This window comes from Palaemon carinicauda, chromosome 7 (assembly GCF_036898095.1).
Source record: "Palaemon carinicauda isolate YSFRI2023 chromosome 7, ASM3689809v2, whole genome shotgun sequence".
Lineage (NCBI taxonomy): Eukaryota > Metazoa > Arthropoda > Malacostraca > Decapoda > Palaemonidae > Palaemon > Palaemon carinicauda.
Genome location: NC_090731.1, coordinates 119569953 through 119592297, shown reverse-complemented (window position 1 = coordinate 119592297; position 22345 = coordinate 119569953). Strand labels below are relative to the sequence as shown.

The 22345-nt window shown below is 47.3% G+C and overlaps 1 protein-coding gene across 2 annotated transcripts in view; it reads right to left on the bottom strand.

Annotated features, from left to right (window-relative positions):
- Window positions 1-22345, bottom strand: part of LOC137643997 (arylsulfatase B-like) — a 636333-nt gene that overhangs the window by 310133 nt on the left and 303855 nt on the right. The gene's annotated exons all lie outside the window — the stretch shown is intronic.

The window sequence follows — 22345 nt, the reverse complement described above, 5'->3', positions numbered from 1 at the left end:
ATGAACCAAACTGCCTGGTTTAACTTTCCCTGGAAATTTCAAAAGCCCCTGGTCCTATACAGAAGTGGAGGTGATGACCTTTGCATGAAGATGTTGTAGGTGTTACAATAGGCCCTTACCAGTTACTAGGTAACTGCTAGACTGTCATTGGAAAACCTATACTGTACCCGTGTGATAGATATGTTGTCTGAATGTATAGTGATTATTAAAAATGAGAGAGCCTACGTTCTATCCATCCTCATCTTCATATAGGAAGATAGGGGAGATATATATTAACCAAACTTGTCTGGGAAGAAAACTTGCTCGAGTTCATGGCTTACCTCCACCTGACATACAACCCTACACCTAATGGCACGACTGTTACACCACAAGTGAGGGGAAAAAAGAAAGGGGAATGCCAGTCATCCTATTTTTCATTCTAGGTTTATGTTGCAATTGCTTCCAGGTTCTTGTTTCAGATTATGTTTTTTCCTCGTATTTGGCAATTACCTAACTTACGCTTGCGTAATGACCAGCAATAATTGAAAACGGATTTTGAGCAAAGCGAAAAATCTATTTTTGGGTGAGATAGCCATGTCGTCCTAATGGAAGTTCCTTTAAAGTAGCTTCCTAGGGTATACAGTATTTGACTACAGTGATATTCCCAGAGAATTTTACCTTAAGGTACCCAGAATTCTAACTCCTGGAGTGAATATCCCTAATTTACTCTTATAGGGATATCGCATAATATCAGAGGACGTATTCTTGACACGCCACATAGCTATCTTCACCCCGAATAGCATTAACACTTCGAGAGGGAAAAGTGGCAAGAAAACGAAAGGAGAGCCATTATTAAGGTAGCTCTCCTCCCCGTTTCGAGTCTGTATATGACGTCATCAACGGCGCCATCTTATTCCTTGTAGCGATAAGCGAGGTGCTACAGATACTGTACTATTGGGAGGGGTCCTTTAGCCCTTTTCATAAAAAGGAAGGGTGGGTCCATCAGGACGACATGGCTATCTCACCCAAAAATAGATTTTTCGCTTCGCTCAAAATCCGTTTTTTGGGCTCAGACCATGTCATCGTGATGGAAGTTTACTAGAGCATTACTGTATCTGTGGATTTCTCATTTTGTGCCTTATCCTCAAGATAGCATTTCCTTGGTCTATTTAGACCTAGAGACCTGTGATGTTAATGTCATACATCATTACTTCTAAACATAAACCATGGGAAGAGTCATGCTAGACTCTGGAAAAGTCTCGAGGAATACATATTACCTATGGATGCCTAGCAGACAAACTGGTATAATGGTCTCAACCTATACCTTCTAAAGCAAAGTTTGTATTGAAAACTCACCAATGTCCATATGAAATACTGACACCTCCCCCGGTATACCAATTTTGATTTGTGTACCGACCAAAGGTCTGTATCCGTTTAGGAACAAAGATTATTTCTGGGTCGACCTGTGGCGGCCGGTGAAAAGAGTCCTTCTAATATACCTTTTCTGATAAAACCTTCCAATTATACCAGAGAAAGATAAAAGCATGGAATGCTGGCTCGCGCGAGGGTAGTAACCTCAGCATTCCATGCTTTTTTCTTTCTCTGGTATAATTGGAAGGTTTTATCAGAAAAGATATATAAGAAGGACTCTTTTCACCGGGCGCCACAGGTCTCTCCCCAGAAATAGATTTTTCCTTCGTCAAAATCCCTTTTTTGGACTTCGACATTGTGAAAAATTTTTGTGGTGCTCTCAGATTTTTTCACTCTCGTGGATTTGTTTCGTCATGTCCGAAGCTCCATCTTCACACATTCCAATGTTAAGTACCATAGTTTGTTTTGACAGCTTTTTATAGTACTGTACCGGGCTTTTGTTTTATATCCAGTATAGTCTGTTTTATCATTCCCGTCTGGCCCTTCACGGCGGCCATTGTTTGTTCACTTGTCTTGGGAATTCATCTTTGTCTGCCCGTTTAGTATTCTGTCACTTAGGTTCTTGGTTAAGTCCCTGGCCTTATGCCTTTGGAACCGTTATTATTTTTTCGTTATTATGCTCATGGTACTTTTTGCTAGCAAGTCCAGCCTACGAACAAGATAGCGTTCTAGCTTTGTTATTGTTTAGTACCCGCCCCACCGGGGCGTTCGTCACTCGACTTTGCTATTTATTTTAGATTTTAGCAGATGCTATTCTTCGTTCGTAGTCTTATCTTGATGTACAGTTTTATTTTATAAGTTTATAATAAGTGTTGTGTGATTATTAGTCCTGATTTTGTGTCCAAGAGAGCGAGAGCTTGGGGTTCCCGTTTTCTGTTCGCAGTCACGAGTTACCCCTTTCTCTCGTTTTCTTTCTTAGCTCCGGTGGGTGAGCGGATTTCCCGTTTTCCGTTTTGTGCGTTCAACGGGTTCTCCCTCCCTCACCTCTCCCCCTACGGGTGTATGATAACTTACGAGTTATTTATTTTTGGTTACTTTTCAATAGTTAGCGTTATTTTTAGGTCCGAGTTTCGTCCTCTCCCCGTTACGGCTTGGGAGTAGTTATGAACGTTTTTCCACTCCGCCTTGAGTTCTACTCCGCCATGAGGGATTCTCAATGACTTTCGTTCTATTGTTATATTTATATATTGTTTACTACATGGGACGGGCTTCATATTGTTTAGATACGACCCTCCGGTGGCCCTTACTGCTGTCTCAGGCCACGGCCATATCCACAATAGCCATTGTTATTACAATTGTGTTATTATTCACAATATAATTATTAAGGACCTTTCTTCTCCCTCCGGCTTCACCGGAGATCGTAAATACGCTTTACTATGATCTAAGCCTTAGCCTTTAGCTGCGGCTTGGCTTTTATATCTTTCACAATTGAATTATTAGCCACAATTGAATTATTCAGGGCATCTCATTATCCTCCGGCGTCACCGGAGGTCGCCCATACACTTCACACTTATATTTGCCTTGCCTTTAGCTAAGGCTGCATTATTCAGGACATCTCATTACTCTCCGGCTTCACCGGAGGTCGCCCATACACTTCACACTTATATTTGCCTTGCCTTTAGCTAAGGCTGGTGTTTATATTCATTTTAAGGGCATGTCACTGCTTCCCCGACCCTCGGAGGTCGGCAGATTGCTTTAAGTTATTTATCCTTCTGTCATTAACAGACATTAGGTGAATTACAAATATACAAACAATTGAATATTAAAGTGCCAACAATGGTATGGGGCGGTATCATCTTAAAAGTAATATTCGGTTATTAGTTAAATGCAATATTGGAGCTTAGGGAATTCAGTGAGTGCCGGAGCTCTATAATAATAGGGGTTTTTTTAACCCCTTATCAGAGTTTCAACGACCCCGTTGGGCATGACCTCTGTCGGTCTCATGCGCACTGCTCCATCCCCTTTATCCGGGAACCGGGCCAGGCCCAATACATGGTCTGGTTCCCGGATTTGTGCTCGCTCTGTTACGAGCTGTCGTCAATTCTACTGAACGATGATGTACGTGGGTTTTCCTTTTGTTCCTTATTTCTCGTTGGCAGACACTAATTTAGCCATGAATATGATATACACAGTATATTTTGGAGAGCAAACTCCCTCCTGCATCACTAATCACTGCAAATCTTACAGGCCGATGATGTCTCTCTTCGTTCAGCAAGGGCTACTCTTCGTCCGTGGGTGTCGGGCTTCGGCAGGAATGCCCCGTCTGGCGCACCCTATCTCCTCGAGACATGGCCTCCCTGCTCTTCCCAGGCTCGACTACTGCTGCAGACTCCCCTGACCTTGCTGCCCCCTTAATTGAAGAAGTCAGGGCCACCATTTCCGCGGAGGACGAACCCCTCGTACCGATGGACGTGGCAGATCTGGATATAGACGTAGAACCCAGGGACGAGCAGGTAAGTGGTGCCGAGTTGGTGGAAACCCTTTTCTCTCCTACTCCCTCTTCCTTTCTAGGTTTTAATAACTCTAAGGCTTCTCCTCGGGATCCCTCTGCCTCCGTACGACCCAAGGTGAAGCCACTTCGAACTTATAAGACTTCAGCTTTGCCAGTGTCAACGTCACCGGTCCCCGGACCCTCGACAGCTCCTGATATTCATATTGCTCCTCGTAAAACCACGACTCCTAAGAAGTCTAAGTCTACCAAATCCAAGACAAAACCAGCGGGTGGCTCAGGTACCCTGGGGCGATCTCGTCCCCATCGAACTGGTCAGAGATTTGGTCAGAGAACAAATTCAACATCACTCTGGGGCGATGACAGAGATTAAGGATATGATGGCTCCTCTGATCCGCGCCAGAACTCAGCTTCCTCCCCCTTCTGCCCCAGACGCATCGAAGCTACCGCCCTTCGATAAAAACAATCCTTGGCGGTTTGCCTTGCATGCCCCATTCTTAGATGGTTCCCTAACTCTGGAGGGCATAGGCACCCGCCCTCTAGAGGACCTGGAGTTCTACCCCCCGGGCCTAGAATTCCCGTTTAATGGTTTCGTACGGTTAAAGGAACATGCATTGGTCCGTATAGACAAGGTACCGAAGGAAATGGTGATATTTCCAAAAGAGCAGGCCCAGGCTATCTGGGCCAGAACACTATCAGCGTGGGGGTGTATTAACTCCAAGCTCACCCCACACAAAGGTGCCTACACTATTTTTACGACAGCGCCCTCCATCTCTTTGCCGCTCATAGACAAAGTCACAGAGCTGACCATACAGGCCATCAAGGAAGGCTCTTCCATGCCGGCTCTCAAAGAGACGGATCCCACCTCTTTGCTTATTCCGGGTACCTCTGCAACCTGGGATGCCGCGGCTTCTACCTTCACAGTGGGGAAGCTAGACCCGGACTGTGCCTCTACTCTTTTCTCTGAGAAGCTTCCCAGATTAATAGAGAGTCTTCTCAAAACTGAGTTCGAGACCCGTACTAGACTAGCTAGGTCCCTCCAATCCATCACCTCCATGGAGTCCCTAGCATCTCTTTACCCAGAGGAAACGCTGTTCAGAGTCGCCACAAAGAACCAGCTGCTGTCCTACCAAATAGACCTCCATGACTTCTGGTCAGCTCGAGTTAGTTGCAGGAAGTTCGTTCTGTCTGAGGCCTCCATCAGACATGAACCGAACAGGCTGATAGCCTCCTCGTGCTGGGGTAAGACCCTCTTCCCTCAGACCGAGGTGGATAAGGTTCTTCAGGACGTGGCGAGGGCAAACCAAAATTTGCAGGTAAGGTGGGGTCTCTCAGCCAAAAAGAGGTTCGAACCCCAGAGACACACGTTCTTCAAGAAGAAGCAGAGGTTTAGTCCTTACAAGACTGCCCGGGGTACCTCGTCCCCACAGTCTTCCGCTGCCTCGACTTCTCAACAACAGGCTCCCCCTCAGCAGGTAGTCTACCTCGCTGCTCCCCCTGGTACACAGCCCAACCCCTCTTGGATGTCCTCTCCTGCATTCAACCCTGCCTACAAATCCTCCGGTTCCTTTCGTGGATACCAGAGAGGGAGTTTCAGAGGTAGAGGACAGTTCCGCGAACGCGGCGGACCTAGAGCAAGGGGTGCCCGTGGAGGGAGGGGCCCTAAGTTCACTCCCTCCCAATGATGTGATGCCAGTAGGAGGGAGACTTTATCACTTCCGAGACCATTGGACCTTCAGTCCATGGGCTCACAGCATAATATCCAGGGGCTTGGGGTGGAAATGGTCACAGGGATCCCCTCCTCCACCAGTGACCTTCTTCCAGAGACCCACTCCCATCCTGGAAGAGTACACCGCGGAGTTACTCAAGAAGAAAGCAATCAAACGGGTTCGATCCCTGAAATTCCAAGGCCGCCTGTTTACAGTCCCGAAGAAAGACTCGTCGGCGTTGAGGGTAGTTCTGGACTTGTCGAAGCTCAACTCTTACATCCTTTGCGACAAGTTCCGTATGCTGACTATCTCTCAGGTACGGACCTTACTTCCCCGTGGGGCCGTCACCACCTCTATCGATCTTACCGACGCCTATTATCATGTCCCAGTAGCTCGAAACTTCTCTCCTTACCTAGGCTTCCGTCTCGGCAAGAGAGCCTTTGCATTTAAAGTCATGCCCTTCGGTCTCAGCACTGCCCCCAGGATATTCACGAAACTGGGGGAGACGGTGCTCGAGCAACTCAGACACCAAGGGATACAGATCATCGCCTATTTGGACGATTGGCTCATTTGGGCCCAGTCGCACCAGGAATGCAACAGAGCTACGTCGAAGGTACTCCATTTTCTCGCCAAACTGGGCTTCCAAGTCAACCTCCGGAAGTCCCGCCTACAACCATCAAGCCACTTCGAATGGTTAGGCATCCGTTGGGACCTTTCAAAGCACAGACTCTCCCTTCCTCCCAAGAAGGTAAGGGAGATAGCTTCCAAGGTCAGGAACTTTCTCAAACACAGACAGGTGTTCAGAAGAGCTTTAGAACGAATCCTCGGCCTTCTCCAATTTGCCTCACTGACCGATCTCCTATTAAAAGCCAAACTCAAAGACATCAATCAAGTTTGGGGAAAGAGAGCGACAATACCTTTAAGAGACAAGACCTCGAAGATCCCCTCTGTCTTGAAAATGAGACTACAACCATGGTCCGAACGGAGGAACCTCTCCAAATCAGTTCCTCTACAGTTCCCCTCTCCACAAGTGACAATTCATACCGACGCGTCTCTGAGTGGATGGGGGGGTTAATCCCAACATCAGATGTTTCAGGGCTCTTGGTCACCCGCCATGAGGCAGTTCCATATCAATGTTCTCGAAGCCATGGCGGTGTTCTTGACCCTGAAGAGAATCTCTCCTCCGAGGTCGACCCACATCAGAGTAGTCTCAGACAGCACGGCCGTAGTCCACTGCCTCAACAGAGGGGGATCCAAATCACCCAACCTGAATCAGATCCTGGTCAGTATCTTCGCCTTGGCAGCCGACAAAGACTGGTTCCTGTCAGCAACTCACCTAGCAGGAGTCCAGAATGTGATAGCAGACTCATTATCCAGGACGAGCCCACTGGAATCGGAGTGGTCCCTGGACATGCACTCCTTCCGGTGGATACTCAGGCTGGTTCCAGGTCTCCAGGTAGATCTATTCACGACCCGACTCAATCACAAACTCCCATGTTATGTGACACCGAACCTGGACCCTCAGGCTTATGCCATGGACGCATTAACCTTGGATTGGAACCATTGGCAGAAGATCTACTTATTCCCTCCAGTGAATCTTCTACTGAAAGTCTTGCACAAACTCCGCTCCTTCAACGGGGCAGTGGCTTTAGTGGCACCTCACTGGCCAAAGAGCAGTTGGTTTCCTCTCCTCCTCGAGTTGAAACTCCGTCCCTTCCGGATCCCATTCCCCAAACTGACCCAAGTGGTCCAAACTCGGACTGTGTCAGATTCCTCAAGGATAGCCAAAACCCTAACTTTGTGGATTTCATGAAGTTTGCGGCTCGTAGGGATGCAAACATCGACCTGGATAATGTCCTCTTTATAGAATCAGACAAAAGGGACTCTACGATTCGCCAATATGATTCGGCAGTTTAGAAACTAGCAGCTTTCTTAAAGAATTCAGACCATTCGGTTATGACTCCTAATTTAGCCATCTCCTTCTTTAGGTCCATATTTGACAAAGGCCTAGCAGCTAGCACTATAACCACCATAAAGTCAGCTCTGAGGAAAGTCTTCCTGGTTGGGTTTAACATTAACCTGGCGGAGTCTTATTTTTCCTCTATTCCAAAAGCATGTGCTAGGCTTCGACCTTCGGTTCGTCCACAAAAGGTCTCTTGGTCTCTAAATGATGTCCTCAAACTGGCCTCCGACACGGACAACGAATCCTACTCCTATATCACTCTTCTTAGGAAGACTTTATTTCTAACAGCTTTGGCCTCGGGTTCTAGAATCTCGGAACTAGTAGCTCTCTCACGAAACTCAGAAAACATGCATTTCCTCCCTTCAGGTGAAGTACTTCTTTCTCCAGACAGGGCGTTCCTAGCTAAAAACGAAGACCCCCAAAATAGGTGGTCCCCTTGGAAAATTATTCCTCTTCTCCAAGATACTTCTCTATGTCCGGTCACCACTCTCAGGGCCTTTTTAGCCAGGACTGCTACCCGATCGTCTGGCCCCTTGTTTATCAGAGAATAAGGAGGCACCATTTCCATACGTGGTATTAGGCAACAGATCCTATACTTCATTAAACAAGCCAATCCGGGATCATTTCCCCATGCTCATGATATCCGGTCAGTAGCTACCTCCATCAATTATTTCCAGAATATGTTATTTTGATAATAAAATAAATTTTTGAATATACTTACCCGGTGATTATATAAGCTGCAGCTCTGCTGCTCGACAGAAAACTCTACGTAAAAAATCCGCCTGCGATCGCTATGCAGGTAGGGGGTGTACTTCAACAGCGCCATCTGTCGTGCAGGTACTCAGTACTCATTGTAAACAAAGAACTCAATTTTCTCCTCGGTCCACTGCGTCTCTATTGGGGAGGAAGGGAGGGTCCTTTAATATATAATCACCGGGTAAGTATATTCAAAAATTTATTTTATTATCAAAATAACATTTTTCAATATTTAACTTAGCCGGTGATTATATAAGCTGATTCACACCCAGGGGGGTGGGTAGAGACCAGCAATAAATGTTTACATTATTATGAGCTAAGGATTTTTTATTTCATTTTAGCAGTTATCAAAATAACAAACATAAAATAAATAAGTACCTGGTAAGGAAGTCGACTTGAACAATTACTCTGCCTTTTTAAGTACGTCTTCCTTACGGAGCCTCGCGATCCTCTTAGGATGCTGAGCGACCCCTAGGATCTGAAGTATGAAGGGTTGCAACCCATACTACAGGACCTCATCAAAACCTCTAATCTAGGCGCTTCTCAAGAAAAGAATTTGACCACCCGCCAAATCAACCAGGATGCGAAAGGCTTCTTAGCCTTCCGGACAACCCAAAAACAACAATAAAAACATTTCAAGAGAAAGATTAAAAAGGTTATGGAATTAGGGGAATGTAGTGGTTGAGCCCTCACCCACTACTGCACTCGCTGCTACGAATGGTCCCAGGGTGTAGCAGTTCTCGTAAAGAGACTGGACATCTTTAAGATAAAAAGACGCGAACACTGACTTGCTTCTCCAATAGGTTGCGTCCATTATACTTCGCAGAGATCTATTTTGTTTAAAGGCCACTGAAGTTGCGACAGCTCTAACTTCATGTGTCCTTACCTTCAGCAAAGCTTGGTCTTCCTCACTCAGATGGGAATGAGCTTCTCGTATTAACAGTCTGATAAAATAGGATAAAGCATTCTTTGACATAGGCAAAGATGGTTTCTTAACAGAACACCATAAAGCTTCTGACTGTCCTCGTAAAGGTTTAGTTCGTCTTAAATAGAACTTAAGAGCTCTAACAGGGCATAAGACTCTTTCTAGTTCATTTCCAACCATATTTGATAGGCTTGGAATATCGAACGATTTCGGCCAAGGACGAGAAGGTAGCTCGTTTTTGGCTAGAAAACCAAGTTGTAAAGAACATGTAGCCGTTTCAGATGAAAATCCGATGTTCCTGCTGAAGGCGTGAATCTCACTGACTCTTTTAGCTGTGGCTAAGCAAACCAGGAAAAGAGTCTTTAAAGTGAGATCTTTAAAGGAGGCTGATTGAAGCGGCTCGAACCTTTCTGACATGAGGAATCTTAGTACCACGTCTAAATTCCAACCAGGTGTAGCCAAACGACGCTCCTTCGTGGTCTCAAAAGACTTAAGGAGGTCCTGTAGATCCTTGTTGTTGGAAAGATCTAAGCCTCTGTGACGGAAGACTGATGCCAACATGCTTCTGTAACCCTTGATAGTGGGAGCTGAAAGAGATCTTTCTTTCCTCAGGTATAAAAGGAAGTCAGCTATTTGAGTTACAGAGGTACTGGTCGAGGATACTGATACTGACTTGCACCAGATTCGGAAGACTTCCCACTTCGATTGGTAGACTCTAAGAGTGGATGTCCTCCTTGCTCTAGCAATCGCCCTGGCTGCCTCCTTCGAAAAGCCTCTAGCTCTCGAGAGTCTTTCGATAGTCTGAAGGCAGTCAGACGAAGAGCGTGGAGGCCTTGGTGTACCTTCTTTATGTGTGGCTGACGTAGAAGGTCCACCCTTAGAGGAAGAGTTCTGGGAACGTCCACTAGCCATCGAAGTACCTCGGTGAACCATTCTCTCGCGGGCCAGAGGGGAGCAACTAACGTCAACCTTGTCCCTTCGTGAGAGGCGAACTTCTGCAGTACCTTGTTGACAATCTTGAACGGGGGGAATGCATATAGGTCTAGATGTGACCAATCTAGGAGAAAGGCATCTATATGAACTGCTGCTGGGTCCAGGATTGGTGAGCAATATATTGGGAGCCTCTTGGTCATCGAGGTTGCGAAGAGATCTATGGTAGGCTGGCCCCATGTGGCCCACAGTCTCTTGCACACATCCTTGTGTAGGGTCCATTCTGTTGGAATGATTTGTCCCTTCCGACTGAGGCAATCTGCCATGACATTCAAGTTGCCTTGGATGAACCTCGTTACTAGAGAAATGTTTAGATCTTTTGACCAGGTGAGGAGGTCCCTTGCGATCTCGTACAACGTCATAGAGTGGGTCCCTCCTTGCTTGGAGATGTACGCCAAAGCCGTGGTGTTGTCCGAGTTCACCTCCACCACTTTGCCTTGAAGGAGAGACTTGAAGCTTTTCAAGGCCAGATGAACTGCCAGTAACTCCTTGCAGTTGATATGCATTGTCCTTTGACTCGAGTTCCAAGTTCCCGAGCATTCCCGACCGTCTAATGTCGTGCCCCAGCCCGTGTCCGATGCGTCCGAGAAGAGAACGTGGTTGGGAATCTGAACAGCCAGGGGCAGACCCTCTCTGAGGCTGATACTGTCCTTCCACCAAGTCAGGGAAGACTTCATCTTCTCGGAAATGGGGATCGAGACCGCTTCTAGCGTCTTGTCCTTTTTCCAGTAAACAGCTAGGTGATATTGAAGAGGACGGAGGTGTAGTCTTCCTAACGAAACGAACTGTTCCAGGGATGATAGTGTCCCTATCAGACTCATCCACTGCCTGACTGAACATCGTTCCTTCTTCAGCATGTTCTGGATGCATAACTGGGCTTGACTTGTTCTGGGGGCCGACGGAAAAGCCCGAAAAGCTTGACTGTGAATCTCCATCCCTAAATACACAATAGTTTGGGATGGGACCACTTGAGACTTTTCCATATTGACCAGGAGACCCAATTCCTTGGTCAGATCTAGAGTCCACTTTAGATCCTTCAGACAGCGACGACTGGAAGAAGCTCTTAGAAGCCAGTCGTCCAAATAGAGGGAGGCTCTGATGTCCGCTAAATGAAGGAATTTGGCTATATTCCTCATCAGCCTCGTAAAAACAAGAGGAGCTGTGCTTAGGCCAAAGCACAGGGCTTGAAACTGGTAGACAACCTTTTCGTAAACGAATCTCAGAAAAGGTTGGGAGTCTGGGTGGATGGGGACGTGAAAGTAAGCGTCCCTTAGGTCTAAAGAGACCATCCAGTCTTCCTTTCTAACCGCTGCTAGAACGGACTTTGTGGTCTCCATGGCGAGCGTCTGCTTTGTGACAAAGACATTCAGCGCACTGACGTCTAGCACCGGCCTCCACCCTCCTGTCTTCTTTACCACTAAGAAGAGACGGTTGTAGAAGCCCGGGGTTTGATGGTCCAGGACTTTGACTACCGCTCCCTTTTCTAGCAAGAGAGACACCTCCTGTTTCAATGCTCGTCTCTTGTCTTCCTCTCTGTACCTGGGAGAGAGATCGATGGGAGACGTTGCTAGAGGGGGTTTTCGTACAAACGGGATCTTGTACCCCTCTCTGAGCAACTTCACAGATTGTGCATCTGCGCCTCTCTTCTCCCAGGTCTGCCAGAAGTTCTTGAGTCTGGCTCCCACTGCTGTCTGAAGAAGGTGGCAGTCAGACTCTGCCTTTAAAGGACTTGGTTCCTTTCTTCTTCCCACGTCTCCCTTCGGCACGAGCACCTCCTCTGCTGGAGGCTCTGCCACGAAAGGGCGGAATAAATCTGGACGCTGGAGTGTCCATCCTTGGTCTTGACAAGGTAGGCAAAGGGGTGGCTTTGCGGGCAGAGGACGCAACCAGGTCATGGGTGTCCTTCTGAATCAAAGAAGCAGCAATCTCCTTAATCAAGTCCTCTGGAAAAAGGCACTTAGAGAGAGGAGCAAACAGAAGTTCTGATCTTTGACACGGTGTCACTCCAGCTGACAGGAAAGAGCAAAGGTTCTCACGCTTCTTGAGGACTCCGGATACGAACGATGCAGCAAGCTCACTAGATCCGTCACGTATGGCCTTGTCCATGCAGGACATGATGAGCAAGGAAGATTCCTTCTCAGTCGGGGAGATCTTCCTGCTCAAAGCTCTCAGACACCAGTCCAAAAAGTTGAAGACCTCGAAGGCTCTAAATACTCCTTTCAACAGATGGTCTAGGTCCGAAGGTGACCAGCATATCTTAGAGCGTCTCATGGCTAGCCTGCGGGGAGAGTCTACAAGACTTGAGAAGTCGCCCTGGGCAGAGGCAGGAACTCCCAAGCCGAGAACTTCTCCCGTGGCATACCAGACGCTCGATCTGGAAGAGAGTTTAGCAGGGGGAAACGTAAAGGCTGTCTTCCCTAGACTCTTTTTGGACTGCATCCAATCTCCTAAAACTCGTAAAGCTCTCTTGGACGAGCGTGCGAGGACGAGTCTCGTAAAGGCAGGCGAGGATGACTGCGTACCTAAAGCAAACTCTGACGGAGGAGAGCGTGGAGCCACAGACACAAACTGGTCCGGAAACATCTCTTTGAACAGAGCAAGAACTTTTCTAAAGTCCAAAGAGGGTTGCGTGGACTTGGGCTCGTCAAGGTCCGAATGTGGTTCATCAACGTGTGCCGCATCGTCATCATCAGAGAGTCCATCATCCGAGAATTGAGGAGGAAGCGGCAATGGAGTAGGTATCGGCTGGTCAGCTGAGTCCGGTCGCACGGGTGCACGCGTGACTGAACCGGACGCAACGTCATGGAACTGTTGCCCAGTCTGTGAGCTGGCAACAACAATAGCAGCGCGGGGACGCACAGCGTCTACTCCAGACTGTCTAGTCTGATGTGGGCGAGCAGAGGCAACCACACTGGGTTGCGGAGGTTGACGCACCGCGTCAAAACAAAACAACTTTGACGGTTGTTGTACCTCGCGAACGTCAACGGAAGGTTCCGTGCGTCGCTGAACGTCAACATGCGGCTGGCAGGGTACACTGGAACGCATGGGTGGCGGGACTCTCTCAGCTGGAGTGCGCAAGAAGGTCGCCTCAGCGTCCACAAGACGCACAACCGTGGATGGTTGTAGGCAAGAGGTTGGTGCAGCAGCAACCTTCTCCGCACGAAAGTCCTGCATCAGAGACGTTAATTGGTACTGCATGGTCTGCAGCAAAGACCACTTAGGATCTGCAGGAGCAGGTGCGGCGACAGACGGTGTAACTGCCTGAGGCGGTACCGCTTTGCCTCTCTTAGGAGGTGAGCAGTCATCGGAAGACTGCAGCGAGTCCGAACTGACCCAGTGGCTACAACTGGGCCGTTGGACTTGCGCGGAAGGGACCGACTTGCGCTTAAGAGGTCGTGAGACCTTGGTCCATGGTTTCTTACAAGAAACCTCTTCCGCAGACGAGGAATAAATGGGCTCTCTCGTCTCTGTGTGGGTGGGGCGATCTTGGGTAGATACGCCCGAAACCACGGAGGGAACGTCTGTTCGCTGATTAAAGCCTCTCGAACCCTTTGGTCGTACGACATTGCTTCTCCCCTGGACTTGGGAGCTTGCAAGAGGTCCCGGACTAGGAGGACGACAGGCACGAACAGACGAACCCTCAAGCGCAACACTATCCACAACACTATCACTCACTTTATCACTTCCCACTGCACTCTTACACTTCAGCTCCTTGACGTCCGCCATGAGCTGGTTACGGTCACTAGCCAAGGACTCAACTCTCTCACCCAGAGCTTGGATGGCACGCATCATATCTGCCATCGAAGGTTCCTGAGTGCCAGAAGGGGGATTAGGAGCAACCACTACAGGGGAAGGAATAGGTTGTGGGGCATGAGGAGAGGAAAAATCAACGGAACGAGATGAACTTCTCCTGACTCTATCTCTCTCTAGCCTACGTGTATATTTCTGGAATTCGATAAAATCGAATTCCGAAAGCCCAACGCATTCCTCACATCGATCTTCCAATTGACAGGTTTTATCCCGACAATTGGAACAAACGGTGTGAGGATCGATAGAGGCCTTCGGAAGACGCCTTGAACAGTCCCTAGCATTACACTTCCTGAATTTAGGGACTTGAGAAAGGTCAGCCATTTTGAATTGGTCAAAGGGGAATTCAAAAACTATCCAAAGTCATCAACAAATAATCCGATATCAAAAAAAAAAATGCAAGGATTTATTGAAGAGAAAGCCTGCACAGCGAAAGCTCAAAACTAGAAACGTGTACTTCACCAAATAGTTGTGAAAACAAATCCAGTTAGCAACAGCGAATTAGTAGGTCTTGCCGGTAGCACGACAGAGAGAAAATTGAGTTCTTTGTTTACAATGAGTACTGAGTACCTGCACGACAGATGGCGCTGTTGAAGTACACCCCCTACCTGCATAGCGATCGCTGGCGGATTTTTTACGTAGAGTTTTCTGTCGAGCAGCAGAGCTGCAGCTTATATAATCACCGGCTAAGTTAAATATTGAAAAATGGACTTTGATGACCTTAAAAAGTACACGGGTTGGAAATCTCCTATGGTCTTCAAACGCCACTATCTAAAGAACTTACAGGCTCTTAAATACCCAACGGTTGCAGCTGGGAGCCTTATCTCTCCCCAGTGATCATTTGTTCTTCCTTTCATCCATCTCTTTTCTTCTCCCTCCTACCCGCCACTCGCACCACGACGCCGCTTCCTTGGTGGTTTGTTAGCCCTAAGTTTATTACATATTAGGTTAATATGATTGTAACTATTATTGTTTACCGTAATTATAGGGTTGGGATATTCTTAGCCATGTCAGTTTTGTTGCATGTTTACTCTGATACTTGGAGGCTTCCCTGTTATCAGGTTTGTTTAACCTTACACTCACTATGCCCTGTGGCTAGTTTATGTTTTATGCTTACTTACCTTAATTATATATGATTTTCTTTACATGGTGTTGTTTCTCTCACCTCATTAAATTAGTAGTTATTGTTGGGCTTGGAAGGCATTCTCTGGTACAATTTCACCGGCCGCCACAGGTCGACCCAGAAAAGGGATTTTGACGAAGGAAAAATCTATTTCTGGGGAGAGACCTGTGGCGTCCGGTGAAACCCTTCCCCTTTATTTTACACGATCCCACCCTTTTCTTTCCAAGCCATCATGGCCAATACAGAAGGATGTTGTTCAGATGGCGCTCGCGTCGGGGCGTGGGTGGTGTGGCGCTGGTGGGTTGGGTAGGGCCTTTGTATCGGCCCATCCCTTTGACGAAGGAATTAACTAAATGGAAGACAACCTGTGAATAGTGGATTTCACGCGCCTTTGCTTTATACACGACACCCAAAAGGTGCTCGCGCGAGGGTTGTAACCTCAGCATTCCATGCTTTTATCTTTCTCTGGTATAATTGGAAGGTTTTATCAGAAAAGGTATATTAGAAGGACTCTTTTCACCGGGCGCCACAGGTCTCTCCCCAGAAATAGATTTTTCCTTCGTCAAAATCCCTTATATCAGTTATTATCCCATTCAGAGTATAACAGTCTATCCTATATAAGGATTGGCCAAATCGATGAGTGTTTGTCTACACGAAGGAACAATCTTTTAAGATTTTCTATATTATTAAACAATATCCAAAGGATGAGGTGAAATGCTCAATATATCTTTCATAAAAAAGGGATTTTGACGAAGGAAAAATCTATTTCTGGGCGAGAGACCTGTGCCGCCCAGTGAAATGCTCCTTTTGCATAATTTCTAAGGTATATAACTGCTATGAATTACCAGAGAAAAAAGTTGCATAGGAATGCCAGGGTTGAACCCAGCTCGCTCACCTATATAAGGTGTCGGCATAATACTGGGGCGTGATAAATCACAACCAGAGGTCTCGCGCCATTTAGATATCTCCTCCTCAATATCCCCGTTACAGCAAGGTGCCGTTCAACACCCACCCCTGAAAGCTACTACCACCATCTCAACCCACGCCAATGACGTCACTCCTCATAGCACCCAAGTTTGGGCCCATTCTGAGAGGGAAGTAGAGGGAGGGTTCACTGGGCGGCACAGGTCTCTCACCCAGAAATAGATTTTTCCTTCGTCAAAATCCCTTTTCTGGGCTCCACCTGTGCCGCTCCGTGAAATAGTACAAGAGAAATGGTCTCAAAACTTGGAACTAATACCTGAGGGGAAAGTAAATTAAAGTCAAAATAACAAAAACATGGTTTAATTCGAAAGTAAATAGGAAATACTAAGAATTCCAGTGAATGAACACTTCCTTAACATAAAGGATAGATGGGTAAGTAACAAATGCAGCAAAAAATTCCAAACTATGGAATGACAAAGTGAATGCAAGGTAAAATAATAAATTGCAAGATCAATTAATAATTTACAATCCTGAGGGTAAAAACAACAAAGATCAACACGTGGGAGAGAAAGGCTATTAACAGACATGATAAAATAAAAATGCACCATAAGGGTGTAGCTCAGGTAAAAAACAAAACCAAAACTAAAGTAGGGACAATAAGTAAGGCAGGTAGGAGGAAGGAGGATAGAGCAAGACATTGTGATTATGAATCATTACTTTCAGGAGGAACCACATTCCCTGCTGCCACTGTAGCAAATTCTAGGGCTTCCAAAGGTTTTAAATAGTGGTGTTTAAAAACTGTCGGAGACTTCCAGCCTGTATATTTCATAAGTTCATCAAAGTTCATGTGGTGAAAGAAATTAATAGAAGTAGCTACGGCTTGTATATCATGAACGTGAGGGAATGATTCAGGGTTAGCCTTTTTAATGAAATATAGAATCTGTTGTCTGATTCCTTTCAGGGTGATGGTTCCTCCATTTTCTCTAATGAATAAGGGCCCTGAGGACTTAATGGAAGTTCTATTTAAATAGGCTTTCAGAGTGTTTACTGGACATAACGATGGATCCTGAGGAAGTGGAACAATCTTCCAGAGGGACCATCTGTTCTGGGGGTCCTCATTTTTGGCTAAGAACCTTTTGTCAGGGGAAAGTAGGACTTCTCCTGATGAGAGAAATTCAATATGACCTGGATCTCTAGTCAAGGCTGAAAGTTCAGATATTCTGGCACCAGAAGCTAGGCTCATTAGGAACAAGGTTTTCCTTAATAAAGGAATGTAATTACAAGACTCGTTAAGGGTGTCAGAAGCCAACTTAAGTACATCATTCAGAAACCAGGAAACTGAGCTAGGGCGAGTTGATGGTTTCAGTCTGGCGCAGGCTCTCGGGATTGATGAGAAGTATGAATCTGTAAGGTCAATATTAAAACCAACTTGGAAAGTCTTTTTCAAGGCTGATTTAATTGTAGTAATAGTACTGGCCGCTAGGCCTGATTCGAATAGAATTCTAAAGAAGGTTACGGTCAGATTCATAGTCATCATCTCAACCTTTGAGTCTCTTAAAAACTTTGCGAGTTTTTTAACAGCCGAATCATACCATCGAAGGGTGGATTCCCTTTTATCTGATTCTAAAAAATAGGGTATTTTGAGGATCAATATCTGCACCTCTCTGAGCTGCAAATTTTATAAAGTCCATAAAGTTTGGGCACTCTGGATTTTTGAGGAAGCTAACACATTGCGAGTTTGTACTACTTGTGTTAGTATTGGATTGGGTATCTGTCGAGGGTGGAGACCCAGTTCCACCAGCAGGGGAAACCAATTGCTCTTGGGCCAGTTGGGGGCTACTAGAGTGACCTGGCCTTCGAAAGGTCTGAGTTTGTCTAACACTTTCATCAACAGATTTATTGGTGGGAATAAGTAAATTTTCTCCCAAGTGTTCCAGTCCAATGACATTGCGTCTGTGGCGTAAGCCCGAGGGTCCAGGTTGGGGGCTACGTAACACTCTAGTTTGTCATTGGAATCTGTTGCAAACAGGTCTATCTGAAGACCCGGAACCTGAGATAGAATCCATTTGAATGATCTTAGGTCCAGTGACCACTCAGACTCCAGCGAAGTTGTCCTCCAGAGTGCGTCCACCACTACATTCCGTACTCCCGCTAGATGGACTGCTGACAGGTGCCACTGGTTCGATGCTGCTATGAAAAAAATTGCTAACATCACATGGTTTATGTAACCTGACTTGGAGCCTCCTCTGTTTATGCAGTGGACTATGATTTCACTGTCTAGAACCAATCTTATATGTTGATTCTTGGCTGGAGCCAGTCGTTTTAGAGTTAGGAATACCGCCATGGCCTCTAAGACATTGATATGAAGTTGGCGGAATACTGTCGACCATAGTCCTTGGACTTTCCTGTACTTTCCTGTACTGGGAGTATCCCCCCCCCCCCAGCCTGCTAAGGTCTGTGTGAATGACGAGTCTCGGAGGCGGATATTGTAAAGGAACGGATTTTGCCAGATTTCTGACCTTTGTCCATGGCTGAAGTCTTTTCCTCAGAATTGGCGGAATTCGAGCTCTTTTGTCTCGATATTTCTTGTTTGCCCTGGAGCCCCATACTCGGTTTATATCCTTCAGTCTGGCCTTCAGTACAATATCTGTTACCGAGGCAAACTGCAGGGCACCCAGGACTCTCTCTTGATTTCTCCAGGACGTCAATTTGTCCTTGAGAAAACGTTTTGTGTTCTTTGCTATTTCTGTCCTCTTGGCTGTTGGGAGACGTAGCGTGTGGGAACGTAGATCCCATTGTAATCCCAGCCATTGAAACTTTGTCTCCGGGACTAGGCGAGATTTCTCGAAGTTGATCTGGAACCCCAACTGTTGTAGGAATTTTATTACTCTGTTTGTTGCCGTGAGGCAGTTCTCGACGCTGTCTGACCAAATGAGCCAGTCGTCTAGGTAAGCTACTATTTGAATTCCTTGGGTTCACAATTCTTGGATTACCGTCTCTGCCAGTTTGGTGAATATCCCGGGTGCTATGTTGAGTACGAATGGCATTACTTTGAATGCATAAGCTTGGTTGCCTACTTTGAAAGCCTAGAAACAGACGAAAATGCCTTGCTATCGGAACGTGATAGTAGGCATCTGTAAGATCTATAGAGGTGGTGACGGCTCCACGAGGAAGTAAGGTCCGCACCTGAGAGCCGGTTAGCATGTGGAACTTGTCGCATCGAATGTAAGAATTCAGATGAGACAGGTCCAAGACTACTCTTCGCTTGTCTGAGTCTTTCTTTGGCACGCTGAACAAGCGACCTTGAAATTTCAAATGATTTACCTCTTTGATTGCGTTCTTTTGCAATAGATCGTTTGCATAAAAGGTTAGCTCCTTCGTTGGAAGTTGATGAAAACTGGTTGGTGGAGGGGGCCCTTCTATCCAACTCCACCCCAGACCTTTGGAAATTATGCTGAAAGCCCAATTGCTGAACTTCCAACGGTTCTGAAAGATGTAGAGTCTTCTCCCTACCCGAGGATTCTCAATGGTTCGCTGCGGATTTGCCTCCTCGGCCTCGGGAAAAGGTCCTTCCGCCACCTCTGTTGCGAAAAGTTCCTCTCGCACCCGAGCCTCTGGCGCGTTGGTAACCTTGGAACGCACCTTGGGTTTCATAGTTAGGGTTAAAGGTAGGGGAAGTAGCATATGAGGTAGTTGCTACCTGAGACTGAGGGACCAACACATACTGCTGTTGGGGTTGTCCCTTTGAAGTGGAGGGTTGACTCCCCTGCGATACCGGGATGGTTTGGACTATTTGAAGTGGCTGTCGGTTTTAGGAGGATTGGAAAGGCCTTAACCTCTTCCTACCCCAAGATTGGGTGCTGGGTGGTTCGAACTTACGTTTGGGGACTAGGCCCCACCGAACCTTGAGGCTCTGGTTGACTCTGGCAGCCTCGCTGAGGACGTTATTAACGAGATTCTCCGGGAATAAGTCAGGACCCCAGATCGGGGCTTTAATGAGCTTGTTAGGCTCATGTCTGATGGTGGCCTCAGAGAAGACGTGTCTACGGCAACGACGTCTGGCTGCAAGGAAGTCGTAGGCATCAGACAGCAAGGTCTGAAGCAAGGACTTTTGTCAGAACCTTAAAAAGGGGTTCCTCCTCGTACATTAAAGAGGTCATTTCTGCCATTGTAGCCGAGTTAATTGACCTACTTAGCCAGGTCCGGGTTTCGAACTCGAGGCGGATTAAGGAGTCCGGGAGCCTGGGAAGACGTTCGCTAAACTGTGTGGAAGCACAGTCAGCACTTAGCTTGCCCGCCGTGAACGTAGCTGGGGCGTTAAGCCAGCACTCGTGATCTCCCGGGAACAGGAGTGAAGTCAAGTCCGTTTCCCGCAGTTGCGGTAATGGCTTGTCCTCGTTGATAGCTTGATGGGCGAGGTCCATCATCTTGGTGACACACGGAGTGGGGGTTTGCTCGTCTACCACGAACATCGTGTAGGAGCTTTTATGGGGTGTGAGCATGGTATTCACACACTCCCACTCGTTCAGGGTCCGAACCCAGGTAGACTGAGCCTGTTCCTTCGGATAGATTACTGTTTCCTTGGGAACTTTATCCAGCCTTACAAGAGCCTCCTCGGTTAGACGAGCATAACCGGGGAAGGGGAACTGGAGACCCGGCGGGTAGAATTCGAAGTCCTCAATAGGCCGGGTGCCACATCCCTCGATGGTCAACATGCCATCTTTGAAAGGGGAGTGCAAGGCCATTCTCCATGGGTTGCTCTTGACAAACTCCGGGAGCTTAGAGGCATCCGGGATGACATATTGTTGTTGTTGCGGCAGTCCCGACGCATGAGGCTCTCAACGAGACTCTCCTGGTGTTGTACCCTCTCAGTGAGGGACGTCATCAAGGAACCGATCTGATCCAGTAGTTTGCTGGAAAAGGCGTCCGGGTCAAAGGAAGCCTCCGGGGTCTTGGTTTTGGAGCCTGTCTTTGCTCTCGACCCAAGAGAGGAAGAAGAAGCAACAGCTGAGTCTTTAGGGACTCTGGAAGACGAAGTCTTGATTGATTTAGGGGATTTGGAAGACTTGCGGGTCTTCAGTAAGGGTCTGCATGAAGATTTAATCTTAGGGGCAACAGGACGTGGCCTGATATCAGCCACGTGCTTCCCCGAGAACCCCTGAAAAGAAGAATTAGCAGAAGAGGTAGAAAAAGACGGACTTAGGAGAAGAATCTTAGCCCGGGACCCACCTGCCACACCTACCTCCCTACCTAGCTCCGGCTCGTCGAGAGCCATGGGTTAGATGTCGAGGTTGATAGCCACGACGTCCTCCACGATTGCTTCCCCCATCACTTCGTGGTCCTCAGACAGGAGCAGAGCTTCATTGATCTTGGTGATGATAGGGTCCGCCACGTCCTTGGGGACCGCAGCCGAGGTCTTGGCGTTGGGATATATCAAGGTACACATTTCCTCGGACAAGACGTATGGTTTCTTGGCCTTGACATTGCGGGCGAACCCGCCGACCCAGACCTTAAGGGTTGCCAAGGCAGAGGTCTTAGAAGATTGGGAGCTCTGAAAGAAAATAAACCGTTACTAATAACAAAGTAACTTCGGAGGAGGTTTGAGCAACGGAAGAAGAGCCCTTGGGATTTTCTCCTTTCAAAGAAACCTTCGAAGGAGAAATATCTCGTCTGGACTTCTTCTTCCGTCGCCGAGAAAACCTCTCCCACTGGGAGGTAGACCACTCCCTACACTCACCACACTTATTATCTCTATCACACCACTGGCCCCTACAATAAGGGCAAAGGGTGTGAGGGTCCATATCAACCGCCGACATAAACGTGCCACAAGGGCGGTCAGGTAATCCAGGACACTTTCGCATGATTGTAGAGGCCAACTTCAGACACACCTGTAGAAGAAAAAGCAAAAGCAAAAAGCATTAATGGCTGCCAAAGAGGCGAGGGTGAGAGCGGACACGTCCGACTACCACCCGAGCCGAGAGCAAAGTGAGCTCAAACACAGGTGTGTGTGTGGGGGGGGGGTAGCAAGCTACCCTCCCTAACCCCCGCTAACTAGCGGTGGGGTAGTAAACCCTCGTTAAAATTCTAATGGCTCGACATTTCAGCTACGCCGAAAGTAATAACCCCTATTAAATAGCGTGGTTCGTATGTCAGTTACAGAACAAATTTATTTCTATATGAGGGCATGTGGGGGGATGCACCACACGAGGGGTAACTAGCGAGAACAAGCCAGGGAGGGGTACGAGGTGGTCACGTGGGTCCGCGAGCAGACAGGAGTACCAACCTAGTC